The following is a 24,514-nucleotide window of genomic DNA, read 5'->3' on the forward strand; positions in this document are numbered from 1 at the left end:
TAAGGAGGGACTGGTTGCCAGGGGAACCAATCCAGGGAGGGAAGAGGGCCTGGAGGTTGAGGTCAATCACCAATGGCCAGTGATTTAATCAGCCATGCCCCTGTAATGAAGACTCCATAAAAACTCAAAAGGACAGGGTTTGATGAGCTTCCAGAACTCTAATTACTGAACCAGAATGCATCCATGGGCTGGGACAGAAGCTCTAGTATTCAGGACCCTTCCAGACCTTGCACTATGTACAGGCATATCTCTGAGATGTTGCAAGTTTGGTTCCAGACCACTGCAATAAAGTGAATCTCACAATAGAGTGAGTCACACAAATTTTTTGGTTTCTCAGTACATTTAAAATTACATTTACCCTGTACTATAGTCTACTAAGTGTGCAATAACATTATTTCTAAAGAAAACAATGTATATGCCTTAGTTAAAAAAACTTTATTGTTAAAAAATGCTAACCATCATCTGAGCCTTCAGTGAAAAGTGATCTTTTTGCTGATGGAGGGTCTTCCCTTATTGTTGATGGATTGACTGATGAAGGTGGTGATTGATGAAGGTTGGGGTAGCTGTGACAGTTTCTTAAAATAAGACAAAAATGAAGTTTGCTGTATCTATTGACTCTTCCTTCATAAATAATTTCTCTGTCGCATGCAATGCTATTTGATAGCATTTTATCCACAGTAGAACTTCTTAAAAAAATTGAGTCAGTCCTCTCAAACTGCTGTTGCCTTATCAATTAAGTTAGTGTAATATTATAAATCCTTTGTCATTTCAATAGTCTTAACAGCATAATATCAGGAATAGATTCTATTTCAAGAAATCACTTTCTTTGCTCATCCATAAGGAGCAACTCCTTATCCATTAAAGTTTCATCATCAGATTGCAGCAATTCAGTCATATCTTTAGACTCCATTTCTAATTCTGGTTCTCTTGCTGTTTTCACCACATCTGCAATTACTTCCACCCCTGAAGTTTTTAGCCACTCCAAGATGTCTGTGAGGGTTGGAATCAGCTTCTTCCAAACTTCTGTTAATGTTGATATTTTGACCTCTTCTCATGAATCAAAAATGTTATTTGGCATCAAGAATGGTGAATCCTTTCCAGAAGATTTTTAATTGAATTTGCCCAGATCCATCAGAGAAATCATTATCTGTGGCAGCTATAGCCTTATGAAATGTATTTCTTTCATAATAAGACTTGAAAGTCAAAATTACTCTTGATCCATGGGCTGCAGAATGTATGTTGTATTACCAGGCATGAAAACAACATTAATCTCATTGTACATCTCCATCAAAGCTCTTGGGTGACCAGGTGTATTGTCAGTGAGCAGTAATATTTTGAAAGGAACTTTTTTTTCTGACAATAGGTCTCAAGAGTGGGCTTAAAATACTCAGTAAACCACATGTTATCAACAGATGTGCAGTCATCCAGGCTTTGTTGTTCCATTTATAGAGCACAGGCAGAGTAAATTTAACATAATTCTTAAGGGTGCTAGGATTTTCAGAATGGTCAATGAGCATTGGCTTCAACTTAAGTTCACCAGCTGCATTAGCACCTAACAAGAGAGCCTGTTCTTTGATGTTTTGAAGCCAGGTGTTGACTTCTCCTCTCTAGCTATGTAAGTCCCAGATGGCATCTTCCTCCAATATTAGGCTGTTTTGCCTACATTGAAAATCTGTTGTCTGGTGTAGCCACCTTCATGAATTTTCTTACCTAGATCTTCTGGATAACTTGATGCAGCTTTTATATCAGCACTTGAGGCTTTATCTTGCGCTTTTATGTTAGGGAAATGGCTTCTTTCCTTAAACCTCATGAACCAGCCTCTGCTAGCTTCAGACTTCTCTTCTGCAGCTTCCTTACCTTTCTCAGCTTTCATGGAACTGAAGAGAGGGCCTTTCTCTGGATCAGGCTTTGTCTTAAGGGAATGTCGTGGCTGGTTAGATCTATCCAGACCACTAAAACTTTCTCGTTGTCAGCAATAAGGCCGTTTTTCTTTCTTATCATTCATGTGTTCACTGGAGTAGCACTGTTAATTCCTTCAGGAACTTGTCTCTTGTATTCACATCTTGGCTAAGTGTTTGGTGCAGCAGGCCTAGCATTGGCTTATCTCAACGTTCGATAGGCCTTACTCAGTAAGCTTAATCATTTCTAGCTTTTGATTTGAAGTGAGAGACATGCGACTCTTCCTTTCACGTGAACACTTGCAGGCCACTGCAGAGTTATTAAATGTCCTAATTTTGATATTGTTGTGTCTCAGGGATTAGGGAGGCCCAAGGAGAGGATGGCAGTCGGTTGATAGAGCAGTCATCAGAACACACACGTTATTAAGTTCATGGTCTTACGTGGGCATGGTTTGTGGCACCTCAAAACAATAACAAAAGAAACATAAAAGATCACTGATCACAGATCACCATAACAAATATAATAATAGTGAAAAAGTGTGAAATATTGTGAGAATTAACAAAATGTGACACAAAGATATGAAGAAAACAAATGCTGTTGGAAAAATGGCTCCATAGACTTACTCAATGCAGGGTGGCCACAACACTTTAATTTGTAAAAACTGCAATATCTGTGAAGTGCAGTAAAGGAGAGGGCAGTAAAACGAGGTGTATGCCTCTTTTAATTTGCCTGCTCATTTATATCCTTTAATGTCCTTTGTAATGAGGCAGTAATTTGTTTAGTAAACTGGTTTCCTGAGTTCTGGGAGCTGCTTTAGAGAAATAATAGAGCCCATGAGGAGCTAATAGGAACCTTCAATTCATAGCTTGTCAGAGGGCTTCCCTGGTGGCGCAGTGGTTGAGAGTCCGCCTGCCAATGCTGGGGACACGGGTTCATGCCCCGGCTCGGGAAGATCCCACATGCCGTGGAGCGGCTGGGCCTGTGAGCCATGGCCGCTGAGCCAACGCGTCCGGAGCCTGTGCTCCGCAAAGGGAGAGGCCACAACAGTGAGAGGCCCGCATACCGCAGGAAAAAAAAAAAAAAAGAGTTAGCATAGCTTGTCAGAAGCACAGGTAACAATCTGAGCTTGTGATTGGCATCTGAACTGGGGGCAGTCTTGTAGGACTGAGGCTTCACTTGTGGGATCTGACATATCTTCAGGTAGATAGAGTCAGAATTGAGCTAAATTTGTGGCCCACCCACTCAAGGTTCACTGTAAATTGGAGAACTACTTGGAGGTGTTGGATAATACACAGCAGAGAGTGGAAATGCTATATTAACTTTGAATATTTTTAAACACTTTTTTTCTTTTGTGGCCCTATGTTTTTGTAAAGATCATATTTTTGACTCCTGAACCCTTCTCTGTCTCTTCCTCCACTTATTTTTGCCTCCCAATTTCCTGCTACTCTGCATAGCACCTACTGCTTTTCAAGATCACTGGATTTTTTTTTTTTTTAATTCCCAGTTTAGATCCTCCATATATGTACTTCTCTTTTGGTCTCAAAACACAAGTATAAAATTAAAACTCTCAAATATTATAATACAAATCATTTGAGGATAGTTTAATATGAAAAATGTATAAATATATTCTATGTAAATGTATTTAAAGTTAGTTGTTTTTACATTTTTATTATAATTCAAAATTTTGATAAATATTTTTATAATGCAGTTTTGATATTTTTGTTATAATAAACTCATTTTTAATATAAAATTTAGTAAGAGAAAATATGAAAACTTTGGAGTTCACCAGAAATCTTATTTATATTCCAATTTTTGATATTTGGATATTTTGCCTGAGAAAAGAGTAGTTTGATTCAAATGAGGATAATAGTCTCAACTGAAAAGTTTTCTTTTTCCACAGCAACATTCTTTGCAGTTTTTTTTAACACCTGCATTTTCTTTTTTTTTTTTTTTTTTTTTGCGGTACGCGGGCCTCTCACTGTTGTGGCCTCTCCCGTTGCAGAGCACAGGCTCCGGACGCACAGGCTCAGCGGCCATGGCTCACGGGCCCAGCTGCTCCGCGGCATGTGGGATCTTCCCAGACCGGGGCACAAAACCGTGTCCCCTGCATTGGCAGGCAGACTCTCAACCACTGCGCCACCAGGGAAGCCCAACACCTGCATTTTCTTATTGCCTCTCTTACGGTTCTGTTTGGAACCATGTGAGTGTCATAATCTAGAAGAAAAAAAAACAGTGCAGTGGAGCTTCTAGTAAAGGTAGAGTAGGTAATTCAGATCAAGCTTTTCTGCGGAGGACAACTAGATAACAGAAAATGGAGAAATGTTATAGACAGCACCAGAATTAATAGGGAACTATCAAGGGGAAATTTATAGGCAGAATGTGTTTTCCCCTATGGGTGTTTCTCAGTTCCTGAATGGGTTGATAAAGGGTTGAGCAATTCTTTTGACAGCTTCTTTGGGTTCAGAGGAAAGGGATAGGTGTCCAGGGTGGCCTCATAGGGATATGGAAAAACTGAATGTAGTAGTACCCTGCAGGGATAGCAGCTCAGTTTTTTTTATTCTCTCATACCTGGAATTGGGTTGAGGTAATCTTATTGTTAGTCTCTCTAGAGACCTGGCAGAGGAAATATTAATACTCTCTGGAGTAAGATATTATCATCTAAAAAGTCAAATGATCTATAAGCATTAAAAAAAGAAAAAAAACTGGCACCCAGTGGAAAAATCATCAAGAACAGGAATAGAGAACACATCATGAAGAAAAGCAATAAAAGCAGTAGAAGATAGAAACATACCCACTAAGTTCCAAATGGTAAAGTTATTAGACACAGATTTTGAAATAATGATCTCACTCTGTCAAAAGTTAAAGCAAATATTGAGTATTTACAGAAGACTGGGAAATTTAAAATACCAAATGGAAATACTGGATTTCAGTAAATTGAAATTAAGAAACCAGTTGATGAGTTTAACCCATACTAGACACAGTTGAAAAGAGAAGTAATCAAAAGAGGATAGCTTAGAGGTAAATATTCAGAATAAAGGACAGAGAAGTAAAAAATGAAAATTACAGAATAATGGAATGTGACATGTATCACACAGAAAGCAGGCCTAACTTTCTGAAATTTTAATCCAAGGAAAATTAGATAGGAAGTGGGGCAGAAGCAGTATCTGAAGAGAAGATGGCTAAGAACTGAATGAAACTGGAAAAAGGCATCAAGTTATCAAGTCACAGAATCGAGAGCACTACAAAACCCAATCATGATAAAAATAAATTGAAACTCAGTTCTGTATTTAAAAACTGCTGAGATAAAAATATAAAGAGCCAGAGTTAAAAGCAACCAGAGATTAAAGACATGTTATGTTTCAAAGAACAATAAGATTAACAATTGGGTTTTCAGTAGAAATGATGGAAACCAGAATACAGTGGAATGGCATCTTTAAATGATGAAAGAATACAGATATTAACATAATTTTATACTCAGCAAACTGTAATTCAAAAACATAGTCAAATTAAAGATGTTTTCAGAAAAACAAGAAATGAGAGAATTTATTATAGGAAGATGCACAGGAAAAGAAACACTAAAGGGGTTCTTCAGGAGAAGGAAACTTGTCTTCAATGACAGCAGGAAATTATAAGGAAATAAGAATACCAGGAAGGGGGAAATATTTAGGAATATCTAGATGAATTTGACTTCATTAAACAAAAATAATGATATCTTATGGGGTTTAGCACAACTTAAAATAATATGGGTTAGGCACATTGAGTTAAAAGAGTTTATAATTTTAGAACAAAAAGAGGGTGAAATTGAATAATAAAAACATTCAAGCAAAAAAGTTGAGAGAAGGAAAATAAGAAAACAGAACAAATGGCATAGAGAATATTGAAAAGCGTAGTATATTTAAAGTCAAATATATGAATATATATGTATATATATGGATTAAATGTTTCAATTAAAACAAAGATTTTCAGATTACATAAAATAAAGTCTAGAGTAATGTATCAAAAATATAAAGACATACAATTTGAATTGATGAGTTGTATATTTAAACTATTTCTCAATAAAGTTGTTAAAAAATGACAGATATATCAAAAGAAGAGGGAAAAAAAGGTAGTTCATACAGATACTTTAAAAAAATTCTAAGAGTTATATTAATGGTAGGAATACTATAATTAAAGGTAAAAAGAATAAAGATAGGCACTCCATAATAATTTTAATTCACCAAGGAGTTATAATATGTCTAAAATTGTATACATTATTTAGTATTCAAGAAGATATAAAAAGGAAAATTTTCAGAACTATAGCAGAAAAAGCAAGTCCACAAAGATAGTGGGAAATTTTATTATACTCCTACAGTAACTGATAGAAAAAGCAGATCAAAAATCAATCAAGCTATAAAATATTTGAAAAACAGCAAACTTAACATAGTGGATATAATGTATAGAACGTTACACCCAACAAATGCAGAAACAAACATTCCTTTCAGCACACACATTTACAAAAATTGTAAAAAAAAAACTGGGTCATTAAGCAAGTCTTAAGGCCAAGAAATGGAAATCATAAAAAAAAAATGCCTTAGCCACAAATTATTTTATATAAAAATAAGTTATAAAGTTAAATAGAAAGCCCCAGTGTGTTTGGCAACTAAGGAAAATACTTTTAAATAACTCAAACATCAAAGGGAAAATCATAATATAGACTAGAACAGGTTTTAACCTCAATGATAATAAAAATAACATGTCAAAACTTGTGGGAGGCAGAAAAATCTTCACTTAGAGAGAATTTTTGGCTTTCACTGCATATATTTGAAAAGAAGGTAGACGGTATCAGTGAACCAAGCATCCTTATTAAGAATTTATATAGCAGTAATTTGTATGTTTTCTAAAAATAGGAGAATTAAAATAAGACAAAAATAGAGTTAATAAAATATAAAGAATAAAGAACAATCAAAAGATCAGTAAAACTGACAAACCCTGGTGTGTTAAGGGAAAGAGAGAGACAGAGATAGAAAGAGAAAAAGACCAATTTCAAGAATATTATGCTTAGAGATTCCAACTAACATTCTGGAAAAGACAAAACTGTGGAGAGAGTAAAAAGTCTGTGGTTGCCAGAGATTAGGAGAGTAGGTGAAGGGCAGAGTGGTGGAGGACTGAGAATTTTTAGGGCAGTGTAAATAGTCTCTATGATCCTATAATGATGGATACAATTATTATACATTGTCCAAACCCATATAATATAGAACACCAAGAGTGAACCCTAATGTAAGCTGTGGACTTTGGGGGATTATGATGTGTTGTAACAAATGTACCACACTGGTGTGGGATGTTGATAAAGGGAGAGGCTATGCATGTGTGAGGGCAGAGAGTATGTGAGAAATCTCTGTATCTTCTCAACTTTACTGTGAACCTAAACTGCTTTAAAAAATAAAATTTTAGGGCTTCCCTGGTGGTGCAGTGGTTAAGAATCCGCCTACCAGGGCAGGGGACACAGGTTTGAGCCCTGATCCCAGAAGATCCCACATGCCGCGGAGCAACTAAGCCCGTGCACCGCAACTACTGAGCCCACGCTCTAGAGCCTGCAAACCACAACTACTGAGCCCGCGTGCCTAGAGCCTGTGCTCCACAACAACAGAGGCCACCGCAATGAGAGGCCTGTGCACGGCAGTGAAGAGTAGCCCCCACTCGCCGCAACTAGATAAAGCCCGCGTGCAGCAACGAAGACCCAGTGCAGCCAAAAATAAATAAAATAAAATAAATTAATTTAAAGAAATAAAATTTTAATAGAAAAATTCTCAGAAACATTAAAAAGTTGAGGATGTAATGAATAATCTTGAAATCAATAATATAACAATATAGCAGACACAGGAGAAATAGAAATTTGAGCAATCTTATGAATACTACCTAAATTTAATCACTAGTTAAAAGCCTTTCTACAAAAAAATTTTTTTTCAAATTTAAGGAAAACATTACAAAGCAATGCAAAACAAAAATCTAGGTGTAGATGCTTTCATTTGGTGAACACTTCCAAATATTTAAGCAATAAATAATTCAATTTTGCTCAAAAACCTCTAGGGGAAAAAAAAAAGCCACAGCACAAATGCTTCCCAATTCATGTTATAAGGATGGACTACTTCCAGAAAGGACATTTTTATGCCTATCTTAAGTATGAATATAGAATTCCAAATTCTAATAGAAATATTATCAAACTTAATTCAGGAAATTATAAAAAAGGTTAATGCATCACAACCAGTTAGGTCTTATTTGGTCTTATGTGAGGTTAGTTTAATATTGGAAAATCTATTAATGAAACATACTAACAGGAAAATAAAAATTATAACATCATCTCAAAAATGTTGCAAAAGAGAGTTGATAACATTTAATATTTAGTCATTATTTTTAAAAATGTTAGAAAACCAAGAATAAAAGGAATATTCTCAGTCTAATAAATGAATACACCAAAAAAATGTGCTGTAGCAAAAATAGTGCTTGATATTGAAATTTTTAAAGTTGTCCACTTAAAATAGAGACATAGGTGGCTGCTGTCACCAGTCTTCAACATTTTATTGGAGACATTAACAGCATAGTAAACCAAAAGAAACAAAAGGAATGTAGTTTAAAAGGAATCCTCATTATTCACATATGATAATGTATAGATAGAAACAAAAAAATACAAATAAAGTATTAAAATCAATAAACTACTTTAGCAAGGTTTCTGGATGCAAGTTAAAGCACAAAACTCAATTCCAAAGAAAATAAAATTCTTAAACAATGTCGTTTAAAATAACATAAAACATATCAAATAATAAATCTAGCAAGGTGCAGTATGGCTCTGGAAGAGACTACAAAATATTACTGAGAGAATTTAAAGGAAATATAAGTATACTCATGTGTCTATCATGTTTATGGAGTGAAACAGTCATTATTGTAAAGATGCTAACTTTCCCTAAATTCACCTTTAGATTCACAGCAATCCCCATCACAATCCCAGTAGGAGTTTTATGGAACATGATGGGCCGAAACTAAAATTGATATGAAAATGCAGAATGCTAATAGCCATTATACTCTGCCTTGAAGAAGATGAGCAAAGGGGAGGACGTGTTCCATCCGATATCAAGATTGATATCACATTGCAGTAAAGGAGACGTGTCATTTGTGCAAGAATAGATAATCATTCGAACATAAAATACTACAGCAAATAAGTAGATTTGTACATATACGGGCACAATTCAAATGTAAGTTGTAATGTAGAGCAACAGGAAATCAAAGTGTCTTCAGCAAATGATGGTAGATCCTGATGGAAAATAGTGCAACTTGACGGCTACCTCACACCATATATTGAAAATGAATTCCAGGAGATTATAAATTTAGGTGGGAAATACAAAACTTCTGAAAGATAATATAGAAGAATACCTTTAAAATGGAGTGGGGCAATATTTCTTAAATAAGACACACAAAATGTTAACCATAAAAGAAAATATTGGTAAATTGGACATTAGATATCAGAACTTATTTTCAAAAGATGCCTGTAAGAGAAAAGGAAGCAGTTCACAGAGTGGGAGAATTTACTTACAATACATAAATGGGTAAAGGACTAGTGTCCAGAATATGTAAAGAACTCCTACTAATTAATAAGAAAAAAAACCCAAAGGAACCTGTAAGAAAGACGGGAAGGAGGCTTCAATAAGATATCCAAGTGTCAAATAAAAGTCTGAAAAAGTTCTCAATCTTATTGGCATTCAAGGAAATGGAAAATAAAACCTGATGAGAGACCACTATGTATCCATTGGAATGGTTAAAAAAAATTATTTACTTTTTAATTTTTATTGGAGTATAGTTGCTTTACAATGTTGTGTTAGTTTCTGCTGTACAGCGAAATGAATCAGCTGTACATATGCATATATCCCCTCTTTTTTGGATTTCCTTCCCATTTAGATCACCACAGTGCAACAAGTAGAGTTCCCTGTGCTATACAGTATGTTCTCAATAGTTGCCTATTTTATACATAGTATTGATAGTATGTATGTGTCAATCCCAATCTTCCAATTTTTCCCACACCCCCCTTCCCCCTTGGGATCCATACATTTGTTCTCTATGTTTGTGTCTCTGTTTCTGCTTTGCAAATAAGATCATCTATACCATTTTTCTAGATTGGAATGATTAACATTTAAAAGACTGGCAACTCCAAGTGTGGGCAAAGGTGTAGAACACTGGGAGCTCTCTTACATTGCAGAAGGGAGAGTAACTTGGGAAATCAATTTGGCCCTCTCTCCTAAATGTGAATGTTTACATACTCCACTTCCCACTAGTTATGCCCCTAGATATGTAGCAAAGAAAAATATGTACAAGAGACATGTACAAGAATATTCATAGCAACGTTATGTAGGATATTTGCGTAAATGAAATTGTCATATGTGCAAATAATGGAGTACTATAAATTAATGAAAATGAAAGACCTATAGATACACTGAACAGTACGGCTAAATCTTACAAATATAATATTGGTTGAATGACACCAGACATAAAAAACTATGATATCATTTATACATATTTCAAAAAATAAAACAAACTGGTTTTAGGCTTTTAAGCTTGATTTGTACAAAATATAAAGAAATATAAAGTGATTGCCATGAAACTCAGTTATCTTTTAGAAGTTGGGAGTGGATAGCTGGGAGGGAGTATGGGATTATATTGCTAGGTTGTTAGCAATGCTCTATTTGTTAATCTGGATGATGACTACACAAGTATTTGTGATAAAATTTTGTTATATACTTTTGTAAGATATTTTACAATAAAAAGGGTTAAAGAAAATATTTCTATTTCAGCATCTTCTTTCAGAAACACCTAACAGATTGTTGGGGTAGGGATAATCTGGAAAAACTGCATGTACTAACAAACCAGAGCTATGGTCGTGGTTACCTCCATGAGTGCCAACATAATGCACTAAGGCAAATTACTAGAATCAAGACATGTCAATCAGGTGTGCAGTTCTGCAGAAACCAAAAGTCACAGAAGCGGCTTTCTCAGCACTGCTGCTCTGGACAGAACAAACTAAAAACCAAACAAAACCAGACCAACAAACAAAAAACCAGAGAAACTAAATTTGTGAAGGCAGCTTTCAGCTTTACATTCTGTCAGGAGTTATCTTTGCACAGTTGGATGCGAATCTCCTACATGGTCTCTCCAAGTGGCCATCTCTAATGCATCTCTAATGTACCTGCTAAAAGAGCTTTCAGAAGTGGGATTAATTGACTTTCGTGACCAGTGCTTATTTGATCACTAAGACTGTGCCATGGATGGGATGGTGGTGATTAAATTACTTTCTAAACTAATTGAGAAAGTTTCACTGCTTGTTAGCAACACTTACAATAAAAAGGCCCTGTTGCCAAAAGAAATACATGGATTTTTAAGATCAAATAAAATTATATGTTGCCTGCAGTTGTTAAAAGTCTTAAAATTGTGGTTTTAGCAGAACATCTGTTTCAAATCTCAGTGATTAGGGAGGAATATATTTAAATTTTATATAGCAAGCATATTTGAAGTATTTGCCTATTAAGTCCAATAAAGATATTAGAAGGTATACTGGAATTAATGGCAAAATATACCTGATGTGGTCAACCCTACAATATCAGCCTTTTAGATACTGCATCACTCTTAAATTCAGGCTCCACTTTTCTCAGTGTAGTTCTCATGCTTCCATGAAGATATTCTCTGTTTTATCTTTTACGGTTATAAAATTCTGAAATGACTTCCTATATAAAAATAACAATTGCTGTTTAGTTTCTGCTCAACATTTTGCTCTCCCTTTTCTCAAATTCCTGTTTACGTTGTTTTTAATTTTGGAGACTCATTTTCTTCGCTTTTTGTTTCTTTGTGCCACTCTTACAGCAATGAAACAATAATTTGTGCAATAATCCAATCACCTTTAATATAGTTTTTATTATTCATGTATTTTTCTGATTTTATTATTTTTTCTTCTTTTTTATTGACTTATGAATACCTGAATTTTGTCCTAGACTTCTGCCTGCTACCTCTACTTTCCCTGAGTCTCAGTCACTCCATGATTTTAATTACCATCTATTACTAGTAGCTACCAAGTCAGTATTTATACCCTAGATAGCTGTAGTAAACACTCGGTTCATATTAACACTGTTTCTATAAAGACATTCCAGAACTTGGTGATTGATAGGGCAACCTCTTTTTTGTTCTTTTTTCTTAGTTGGAGTATAATTGCTTTACAATGTTTTGTTAGCTTCTGCTGTACAGCAAAGTGAATCAGGTATATGTATACATATATCCCCTCCCTCTTTGATCTCCCACCCACCCCCATCCCACCCCTCTAGGTCGTCACAGAGCATTGAGCTGAGCTCCCTGTGTTATACAGCAGGTTCCCACTAGCTACCTGTTTTATACATGGTAGTGTATATATGTCCATCCTAATCTTCCAGTTCATCCCACTCTCCTTTTCCCCCCACTGTGTCCACCCTTCTGTTCTCTATGTCTACGTCTCTATTCCTGCCCTGCAAATAAGTTCATCTGTACCATTTTTCTAGATTCCACATATATGTCTTAATACATGATGTTTGTTTTTCTCTTTCGAACTTACTTCACTCTGTATGACAGACTCTGGGTCCATCCACATCTCTACAAATGACCCAATTTCGTTCGTTTTTAATGGCTGAGTAATATTCCATTGTATAGGTATACCACATCTTCTTTATCCATTCCTCTGTCGATGAACATTTAGGTTGCTTCCATGTCCTGGCTATCGTAAATAGTGCTGCATTGAACATTGGGGTACATGTGTCTTTCTGAATTATGGTTTTCTCGGGATATATGCCCAGTAGTGGGATTGCTGAGTCACATGGTAGCTCTACTTTTAGTTTCTTAAGGAACTTCCATACTTTTCTCCATAGTGGCTGTATCTATTTACATCCCCACCAACAGTGCAAGAGGGTTCCCTTTTCTCCATTTTCTCCTTTTTCTCATTTCAGCATTGATTGCTTATAGATTTTTTAATGATGGCCATTCTGACCAGTGTGAGGTGATACCTCATTGTAGTTTTGATTTGCATTTCTCTAATAATTAGTGATGTTGAGCATCTTTTCATGTGCCTCTTGGCCATCTGTATGTCTTCTTCGGAGAAATGTCTATTTAGGCCTCTGCCCATTTTTTTTTTTTTTTTTTTTTTTTTTTTTATATTGAGCTGCCTGAGCTGTTTGTATATTTTGGAGATTAACCCTTTGTCAGTTGCTTCATTTGCAACTGACAAAGGGTTTATTTTCTCCCATTCTGAGGGTTATTTTTTTGACTTGTTTATGGTTTCCTTTGCTGTGCAAAAACTTTTAAGCTTAATTAGATCCCATTTGCTTATTTTTGTTTTTATTTTCATTACGGGTAAAAAAAGATCTTGCTGTGATTTATGTCAAAGAGTGTTCTTCCTATGTTTTCCTGTAAGAGTTTTATAGAGCCTGGCATTAACATTTAGGTCTTTAATCCATTTTGAGTTTAGTTTTGTGTATGGTGTTAGGTAGTGTTCTAATTTCATTCTTTTACATGTAGCTGTCATTTTCCCAGCACCACTTATGGAAGAAGGTGTCTTTTTTCCACTGTATATTCTTGCCTCCTTTGTCATAGATTAGGTGACCATATGTGCATGGGCTTATCTCTGGGCTTTCTATCCTGTACCATTGATCTGTATTTCTGTTTTTGTGCCAGTACCATATGGTCTTGATTACTGTAGCTTTGTAGTATAGTCTGAAGTCAGGGAGCCTGACTCTTCCAGCTCTGTTTTTGTTTTTTTTTTTTTTGTTTTTTCCTCAAGATTGCTTTGGCTATTTAGGGTCTTTTGTGTTTCCATACAAACTGTAAAATTTTTTATTCTAATTCTGTGAAAAATGTCATTGGTAATATGATAGAGCTTGCATTGAATCTGTAGATTGCTTTGGGTAATATAGTTATTTTCACAATATTGATTCTTCCAATCCAAGAACATGGTATATCTCTCCATCTGTTTGTATCATCTTTTATTTCTTTCATCAATATTTTATACTTTTCTGAGTACAGATCTTTTGCCTCCTTATGTAGGTTTTAGGGCAACCTCTTTCATTTATTCATCCTAATATTTGTTGAGAACACATTGTTAGAGAAGAAATTTCTAAGTTATTTGAGCAGTGGCATTAGAGTATGGGAAAGCATGTTTGGGTGGGAAGAAATCACTTCAACTAAGTAAATGGCTGGGGAAATATAGATTCCAAACTAATGAATAACTGTTCAACGTCAAGGATCAGAAAAAAGGGATAATAGCTTTATCCCTTTATTTGAATTTGTTCACATTTTATTACATTTTTTCTCAGTTTATTTCACCCCAAAATCTCATTGCTTTCTGTTTATGAGTCATGATTCTATTTATTAAACCCCCCAGTACAATAAATCTTAAAGGTTGAGCTCCTTTTACCAATATCAATATTATGATTATGATTAGTATGAAAGAATTATATTACACACTTAATGCCTGCACACAAAAGGAAACAAACAAAAAAAAGATGTTCTTTTTGTACTGTGAAAAATGGCATGTATTGGTACCTCCTTAGAACCTTCTTAAAATATATATTCTTAAGCTATAGAATATGAAATATGAAATACAAAACAAATTTTGGAAATGGGAGATGAACAGGCTTAGAGTATGCTTATAAGAAAATTATTTAAATATAAATTGAAAGTAAAAGTTTCAAAAAATATTTTTCACATTCAGGTGAGAATGGAAACGGTGTATTTTGTTGGTTTCATAAATTCTTAATCTTCAAGACATGCTAAACATTTATGACGTACTAACAGTATAGTAATGTTTGCCCCCCAGTATGGCATCCTCATAACATAACTGGGGGTTCTCAAATTTGATCAAGCACCAGAATTCCCTGCAGAATTTGTTAAACTAAGATCACTGGGCCCCACTCCTGGAGTTTCTGATATAGTCGTAAATCTGGGGAATGGACTGAGAATTTGCATTTCTAGTAAGTTCCTAGTTGATGCTTCCTAGAAGACCACACATTGGGAAGCATGGACATATAATATTAATAATTCTTTCATACCTCTTTTAAAACATTCTGTACATTAATAGGCTACTTCAGTAAGTAGTTGAAGAAAGTAAAAAGTGTAGCTTGATTTAGGACCTGCATAATGGTACTCCTTTCACAAAATTCTTATTTAAACCTTGACCAAGCCATTTGCACATTTAAGATAAAATCATTTACACAAAGCTTCAGGGAGCAATTTTATTGTATTAATTCCTAGACTGGCATGCTTACTGAAATATCACGAACCTTCTAGTCTCTTTCCTGGAAACAACACTGTGCAAAGGACAACTTGTTTGGAGAACTATTTCAGAAAGAGCTCCAACATCATGAGTGATTATTATGCACAGCAGGTGTAAATGAATTATTTATCAAATATGTTTTCATTATTTCTCAGTGAAAACATTGAAGATCTTTTTCCAAGCACTCAATTTCAACAATCATTTGTACACAGAGCAGGTCTTTACTTAGACAAATATTTATGGATATGCTTTCATATGAAAAATGAAAGAGCTATTACAAATACAAACACTGTACCATATTTTGAAAGCTTAAAGTGAATAATTAGTAAATAATTATGCTGTTTGATAAACAGTTTTCTTCATTGCTCACTTTTCTTCATTTTATATTTTAACATTTGGCACTTTTAAAGAATTTATTATATACCCCTTTCTTAGAAATAAAAAACCTAAAATCATAAGCTGTTTATGCAACTTGATATTGTAATGATGACAGATATTGCAGTGATGAGCTCACTGTTTTCAAGTAAGTGTCACTGAACAAATATGCTCAGGGAAACAAGAATTTTAACTGTCTCCATAAAGGTTTTCCATACATATGTATTAATGGTATGGAGGCTGTTAGGTCAAATAGATCTATTAATTCCTCTCTAAGATCAGCAAGGATATGTTTATGTGTGAATGTGCGTGCACACACACATACACACACACACACATGCTCACACAACGTAAACGTAGACTCTTCTGGCACAGAGTACCTATTTCTCCTTCATATGAACCAAAATTTTCATCATACAATGGATCTGACCTGTGTAGAGATCAGTTTTTAAAATTTAAAGAGACAAATTATATCATAAGATTGTGTACTCAATGTCAAGATTATTAGCTTGCTAAATTGATATATTAAAACAAAAAGTTGTAAAAAAAATAGTTTACAAGTTGTTTAGCTAATTTGGTGGATCAATTCAGTTTATAGAGTAATTTCAATAGTCTCACGTAGGGAACCTGAGTTAGTTATCAGTTATCAAGTATGTTATCATTCTTCAAATGGAGATAATTATCTTTGAAAATGCATTTGTATGATTCCAATTGCTTAGTTATTCACTTAGGCTGGATCCATGCCATTTCCCTCCATGAAAACAACTGGTCACTGCAGTAGAAAAATCAGTGCAACCGTTTATTTGCTATCTTGTAGGGTATATTTATTTTGCAAGTGATTCTTTCACAGTTCAAATTGTTTATTGATATCAAGATATCCTAACTTTAATGAAATATCCTAAACTCTCCAAGATCAACCAAAGACTGGCATGGAAAGAGATTTGTTATTACAAAGAGTAAGAGAATAGTTTACATGCTATTCCAAACAAAATTTTATTTATTATTTTCAAAGAAAAATAATTAGTAATATAGGATAAAATTATCAAGCTATCAAATCTAGGTACTTCCTAATAAAACAAGGTTTATTATAAAATGTGGCACTTATTAGAAGAGCCATCTGGTTGCCTGGTTGTAGGCTAACCATGTTTTATCAGGTTTTTAGTACACATAATTATAGTTGAGGAAATCTGGTACAGATATTTATAATAGAAAATGAAATCTATAACTGTTGTTTCCCACGTAAGAAGAAATCCTTTTTAGAAATCTGTTTCATTTAGATGAAATATCTAATTGTTGACAACAAAGTTATGGATGTGAAATTGCATCCTCTTTTCTATGTACTGAAATTTTATAGGCGACTAACCAAAGACAAAAAAATACAAGAAATGCACATCATTTTGTCAAACTTGTGATCATTTGCTACCTTTCTGTTATCTTGAATGCTTACTATAACTACATAACCTGAATTGAAATATTTACATTATTTTGTACAGACCCCAAGATACTAATACTAGATTTCATATTAGACTGACTTCAGCTATGGAAAATTATATATATACATGTGTATATTATATCCCCTATATAATCATCTCTTAAACTTAGGAATATTTTATTATTATAACTCACAAATAATAAGAAGCCATGCATTACTCTAGTAATCCTATTTTTTGTTGGGCTACATAATTTAAAGAATTCTAAAACATTGAAAAATCACAATGACAATAGAGAGATTAGAACTTTAAAAAATGAACATCTATGGAGTAAAAAGAAATTGATGATGTATCACAGAAAAGAGAAGGCAAGCTTCACTTAATTATAACTTTAAGTTATTAAGGGACATTGTGTAATCTCTAACATATGCATCTTTACTGCAGATTTAAGTTAAAATTCTAACCTGTGGTTTTGAAGTTCGAAAATAAGAGTTTTTTGAAAGTAAGAGAATTTTATTCTGTCACATATTACTAACAAATGTTGTTGGATTTCTTTGAAGATGGATAACTCCTTCACCTCTCTTTAGCTAATTATGGGGAAATGGAGCCTGTCTTCCCATACGCTATCTTGTATGCAAATATGATGGTATAGAGTACTTGGATGATAAAGCCAGGTAGAAATAGTATAAATCCCAGGTTACCATTTGTAAACTACTTAACTGAACATTTTACCTTGCTGAACCAGTTTTCTCCTCTGTAAATTGGGAATAGGATAACCTTTGTCATAGGAGTAGAATACCTTTTCAAAAAACTTAAATTTCCTAGCATAGTGATTAACACTGGAATACTCAGTAATTGTTCTTTTTGTCTCTTCCTGCATGGTTTCTGAACACTCAGTTCTGTATGATACATCAGTCTTTTCCAGGCTTGTTTGTTATTTTGTTGGGGCTATTAGTTTAGTCATCTTTGCATATTCCCCATGTCTTTTGGGTATTATCAATTCTGTCTTTTCTACTTCATATTATATATGGTTTTTTGAATATAAAAGGAAACAAAACAATAATATAATAAAAACATGAGTTACATGAAAAGTAGTGGCATTTTCTAAGTGTCCATTTTATATACATAGGCTTTGAACGAGGAGCCTGACAAAGTTGAGAAACAGAAAGAAAAAATAAAGATTCAGCCATTTTCTCCCAAGTAAATTAGTTATCCTAAAGTCAAAATATATCACTGGAGACTTTTTTACTTTTCATTTCATTGCATTGCATGATGCTTTAAAGTATAAAACCTAGCTGACTCTATAGGTCATGTTAATTGACCCTTCTGTGGTTTCAAGTTCTAATATAGAGTAAGGTTAAAAACAAAGAGTCTCAAGAAATCTGACAGTGATCATACATGTAAGAAATTATTTGCTTGTTTGGCATCATTCAACCATCCAGTAGACAGCAGCAAGAGATTTGAACAAGAGAATAATCTTTCTTAGAAAAGTTAATTTGAACATTTGATATAAGTAATTACCTCTCTGGAATTATTAAATTGTTAAAAAGTTATTCACTGGCAATCTACTCCTGGTTCCTTACCCTGAATTCAGAGGGGGGATTAATTTAGTGTAAATGCAGAAAATGTTATTTAAAGCAAGAACGTATTTTCTTCCTTTTTCATAAGGACTAGCAACTATGAAACTATGTACATAGTGTTTCTTTTTTTTCCAATCTTTAGTTACAAGTAAAGAAATGGATAATTAATGTCTGTAGTATTAGGAAGGGGAAAGGGAACATGTTAGCAGGTTAAGTATAAGAAGTGTGCTTTTTCATTTCACAGTGTCAAGCTTTAATATAAGTAAGTAGATAAAGGAATCAATTCCAAGGAGACTCTTCTGGAGTCCCCACATTAAGAAGAAAATGCTGGATTTTTTGTATCAGCTTGTATTCTGGCAATTAAGTAATAAGACTGCATCCTGCTGTTTATATAACAACTCAAAAATGGTTTCTATTTAACTGTCAGGTTGTTCATTATCCCTTGTATATGGTATGGCTGAGAAGGCTGGAGAATCTAAATGCATTGCTCTAATAGGAAACACTTTTGATATTACTGTCACTTGATTGCTGCCACCTGAGAGAAGACAATTAATTTGGGGACATTTTCCAGAGCTGTAAAAATGGACAAGATATGCTGTTAAGCCATCCAAATGGAACCTGACACTTGATCAGCAATTTTGCTGAGGAGGGGAGAATAAAAATCACCAATATGAAAGGAAAAGCTCGATGTCTGAAGGCTATGGAGAGTTTTATTCTCTCCTGAGAGTAAGAGGAGATGAAGATGGGACTGCAGGTTGGCTAGTCAGTTCTACAAAAAAAAATTCACATCCTTCGATTGTTTCTTCTTTCTAAAAAACAAAAACAGAATTATAAAAACAGAACAAACAGAACAAACAGAACAGAGGAAGGGAAAATAGAGAAATGTTTTAGAAGTGGTAAACAGGAAACAGTATTTTCAATAGCGTGACTCAAAACAAGTCAACTGGTAGTATTCAATAACAAAGAAAAATTTCACACCCTTTATTTCCTGAGGAATATGCATAAAACTCTCTATTTGATAAATAAGAATCTATGTTAAAATATATGAAATATTCTTTAGAAATCACATTCTGTCCACAGAATTGTTGCCTCCTCTGACACATGAGTACTTTGTACATGCGCATAAAAAGGAATTTTTTTCCTAGGTGAGTTATTTTCATTGTGATGTGAGATAAGACATCTACATGGATTCTGATGTATTGAATGGATTTTGAAAATAGAAAAAAAATTTCAGGATGACATCAACTGAATATTTAAAAGGGATAGAGGAAATACCAAGCTTTTGCCTGATTCTACAAGATTCAATTATTAAGGAGATATTTAACACCTATAATTTGCTAGTTTTATAGGAATCAACAAAATTATAAGAAATGACAACTTTCCTAGTCTGGTCTTAAATCAGAAAATGAACTAAAAAAATCCTCACAAACTCTGAATTTCCATCACTTTGGTCAGAGTAATAAGAAGAAGACTGCATGAAATCTAAAATGGAATTGGATTCGGGAAAGATTATTGCTTTTAACCGAGTCAAAAATCTGAATTTGATTTAAGTTTTGGATAAAGTGAAAAAATTACAAATACATTGTAACATCCTATCTCATGCTAATATTATATAATATACAGAAGATAAACACATTTGTTAATGTAACCATTTCCTGCTGTGTGTACTTCCTGGTTTCAAAACCACAGTTTCTAATATGGTAACTTATTTCTGTCTAGCAGGTATCACTTAATAACATTGAACATAACAGAAGACTAGGGGTCAAAGAAGCTTATGAACTCTCTCCTTCCTCCCAAATGCCCTCATCCTAGCATCACCTCTTCCCTTGAAAAGCAAAACAAAACACAAAACAACTAAATCTTGGACTTAAAGTAGATGAAAATACCTAAAGGTGTTTTTTTCCCCCTGGTAACTAGAGCATATTTTAAAAATAAGGGAGAGAAAAGCTCCAAAGTCTAAATTAAAGCAAAATGTTAGCTCATGGTGCTCTCTCCCTCTCTTTCTCTTTCTCTCTATCCCCTCTCTCTCCATAGACAGATAGATAACAAACATACACACACACACACACGCACACAAATATCTGTATTCATATATACACATACACATGTTCATTTGAAAGACTATAATTCAATACATAATAGGAAAAATCTAACAATGACTAATCAAGCTTGAAAAAAATCAAATAAATTGTTTTACTGATCAATATTAAATATTACAACTGATCAAGAACCTGAAATACAAGCAAAAAATATTTAAGCAACAGTTATCATAGTTAAGTAAACAGTAAAAACATTCAAAGAAAAGGTAGGATTAAATAATCAAGATATTTAAAAAAGCTATAAAAATGAGAATATATACACTTATAAGAATGCATATATGCTTATATGTTATATATACAAATATTTAGTTATATACACATACATGTGCATATTTTATCTGAGACTATTTCTTTGTGTACTTATTTTACATAATTCTATATTTGCATTAAAATCCCAAAACTTTTAGTGACTTTAGTTATTCTACACTTATATATATGCTAATGTATTTTATTTATGTATAGACTGATAATATAGGAAATACTGGCAATTTCAGACCATTTTTGCAACTCTAAATTTATATATATATATACACACATATATATATTTGAACGTATATGAATGTCACTAAAGTAATGTTAAAAATCTAAAAACAAAAAGATTAATTAGATCATGCTGGCGCAATATAATGGTTATTTCCCTATAAAATTATGAGTTATTTTGTGTATGTTTATTTTTTGTTAAGGCTATATTTGTTTAAGACCAGCTTTTTAGAACAGTTTTAGGTTCACAGCAACATTGAAAGGAAGGTACAGATTTTTAACATATAACCCCATTCCCTTACACAGTCATGGCCTCCTCCGTTATCAGCATCCCCCACTAGAGAGTTACACTTGTTACAGTGGATGAGCCTACACGACACCCAAAATCATAATCACTCAAAGTTCATAGTTTACATTATGGTGCACTCTTGACGCTGTACACTCTGTGGGTTTGGGCAAATGTATAAGAATGTGCATCTATCATTAGGGTATCATACAGAGTATTTTCACTGCCCTAAAAGCCCTCTGTGCTTAGCCTATTCATCCCTCGTTGTAAAGCTGCTATAAACCTCCATGTGTAGGTTTTTGTAAGGACTTAAGTGTTTGACATAAATTTTCAACTCATGTGGGTAAATACCAAGGAGTGTGATTGCTGTATTGTATGATAAGAGTATGTTTAATTTTGTAAGAGTCTGCCAAACTGTCTTCAAAGTGGCCCTGCCGTTTTGCATTCCAGCCAGTAATGAATGGGAGTTCTTGTAGATACACATCCTCACCAGCATTGGTGTTGTCAGTGTTTCAGATTTTGGCCATTTTAATAGGTGTGTAGTGTACCTCGTTTTAATTTGTAATTCCCTGGTGACGTATGATGTGGAGAATCTTAATATGCTTATTTGCCATCGGTATATTCTATATCTCGTTGGTGAGGTGTCTGCTAAGGTCTTTGGCCTGCTGTTAATCAGGTTATTTTTTTATTGTTGAATTTTGAGAGTTATTTGTATATTTTGGATGTCAGTCTTTTATCAGATGTGTCTTTTGCAAATATTTTCTCCCAGTCTGTGGCTCATTTTCTCATTTTTTTGACACTATCTTTCACAGAGCAGAAGTTTTTAAAATTTTGATGAAGTCCAACTTATCAACTATTTCTTTCATGGATCATGTCTTTGTGTTATATCTAAAAAGTCATTATCATACCCAAGTTCTCCTAGGTTTTCTCCTATGTTAGCTTCTAGGAGTTTTATAGTTTTGTGTTTTACATTTGAGACTGTGATCCATTTTAAGATCATTTTTGTACATATTTACTCTTCATTAGTTTTACCTTCCTTCATTCTAGCTTCCTTTAGTGATCAATATTCTTCTGCTTGAACAACTCCATTCAGAATATCCATTAGTACAAGCCTGATGGTGATGAATTCTCCCAGGTTTTCCTTTTTTTAATTTAAATACTTCGTTTTTGTCTGAGAATATCTTTATTTCACTTTCATTCTCTATAGATATTTTGCTGGATGTAGAATTCTGGATAAGCAGGGTTTTGTTTTATTTTTCCTATTTTTTAAGATTAGCATTCCATTGTTTTCCGGCTTTTGTTTTTTTCTACTAAGTCAATTTCAGTCTAAATTTCAGTCCTTTGAAGATACTCTGTCATTTGTCCCTGGCTGCTTTTAAGACTGTGGTCCATTTTGAATTAATTTTTGTGAAGGGTATAGCTCTGTGTCTAGATTCCTTTTTTTTTTTTTTCGTGTGTGGATGTCCAGTTATCTAGCATCATTTTTTGTTTATTTTTCTCTTAAAGCATAGGCAAAAAATTTAGGTGAAGCCTATCTGTCAGATATTCACAGAAATCTATTTTAAAAATTTTCCTTTCCAAACACAAATTTGTATTAGAACTTTGAAAAAGAGAACTTAATAAAAATTTGAACATAGGTAAATTAAACATTTGTCTAGGTACAAATAACAAAATCATTGCAAATTGGCTTAATGAAACAGAGAATTTATTTGCTTACATAACTGTAAGGCATGTTTGGTTTCAGATAAGGATAAATTCAGGGTCTCAGTGTATGTCACCAGGTTCTTTCCTGTGTTTGTTTTTAATTCTCTAAGCATTTACTTTTCAGAGAAGCTCACTCTGTAATACAGTAAGGAGACTGACTTACAGCCTCAAAACTCTTCCTCAACAGTTCAAATTGGAATTTTGGGACTAAATTTGATTGGCCCAATTAGAATCATTTGCCACATTTAGGGGTGTGCAAGGCAGTGATTGGTATAGGCCCAGGTCACATGCTTGCCCCTTGATCTTGGGGTTGATTTAGCCTTACCTACGTTATGTGGGCTTGCAGTAGGAGGAATGATGCCCTGAGGGAAATTTATAATAATGTTACAGAATTTTGCAAATGAATCTAGGAAAAAAGTATAAACAATAAAGCCAACTATATGATGGTGAATGTGTGTGTATTCATGAATGAGCATCTGTGAATGCTCAGCAGGATAAGGAAGAAATGAAAAATTCAGACTCCCTGGTGGCGCAGTGGTTAAGAATCCACCTGCCAACACAGGGGACACAGGTTTGATCCTCGGTCTGGGACGATCCCACATGCTGTGGAGCAACTAACCCTGTGCGCCACAACTACTGAGCCTGTGCTCTAGAGGCCGTGAGCTACAACTACTGAGCCCGTGTGGCACAACTGCTGAAGCCCATGTGCCTAGAGCCTGTGCTCTGCAGCAAGAGAAGCCACCACAATGAGAGAAGCCTGAGCACCTCAACGAAGAGTAGCCCCAGCTCTCCACAACTAGAGAAAGCCTGAGCGCAGCAACGAAGACCCAACATAGCCAAAGATAAACAAATAAAATAAATAAATTTATTTAAAAAAGAATGAAAAATTAGTCATATTGGTATCAATATTTTTATCATGCCACGTTGTTCTCATTTTACTAAAATGAGTAAAATTTATAAATTTGTTTTTGCCATCTTAAGTTATCATGAGTAAGCTTGTCTTTTGAGGAAAGCCGAGATTTTTTTTATAAGCTCTGGGAATGTCTAGCCTTTAGTTGTGAGTGGTATTATGCTTTGCTCTCCTCATTTAAAGGTTTCATACCAGTTTATTCTTACTCAGCCTCATTCTTTTCAGATTACTTTATTTTTTAAAAAACATACTTTCCGCTTTCTCCAAACAACCATTGCATTCTGACACCACCTTATGCTGTTCAAGAACTTGTCTTTACTGAATTAGTATTGATTTTAAAAGAGAATGTTCTTAGAAGAAGACCAGAGAAAGCCTTTGGTTTAACATACAGTGATCCGTGTTCCAAGAGAGAATGCTTTCAGTAAAATGTTGCTGAATGTACTTA

General features: G+C 34.1%; 1 pseudogene; it reads right to left on the reverse strand.

Moving 5' to 3' along the window:
- Positions 1-451: 451 nt before the first annotated feature.
- Positions 452-17,890, reverse strand: LOC114892163 (annotated as a pseudogene).
- Between the last annotated feature and the right edge of the window lie 6,624 nt (positions 17,891-24,514).

This window comes from Monodon monoceros, unplaced genomic scaffold, assembly GCF_005190385.1.
Source record: "Monodon monoceros isolate NGI ecotype Baffin Bay Population unplaced genomic scaffold, NGI_Narwhal_1 Super_Scaffold_12, whole genome shotgun sequence".
Taxonomy (NCBI): Eukaryota; Metazoa; Chordata; class Mammalia; order Artiodactyla; family Monodontidae; genus Monodon; species Monodon monoceros.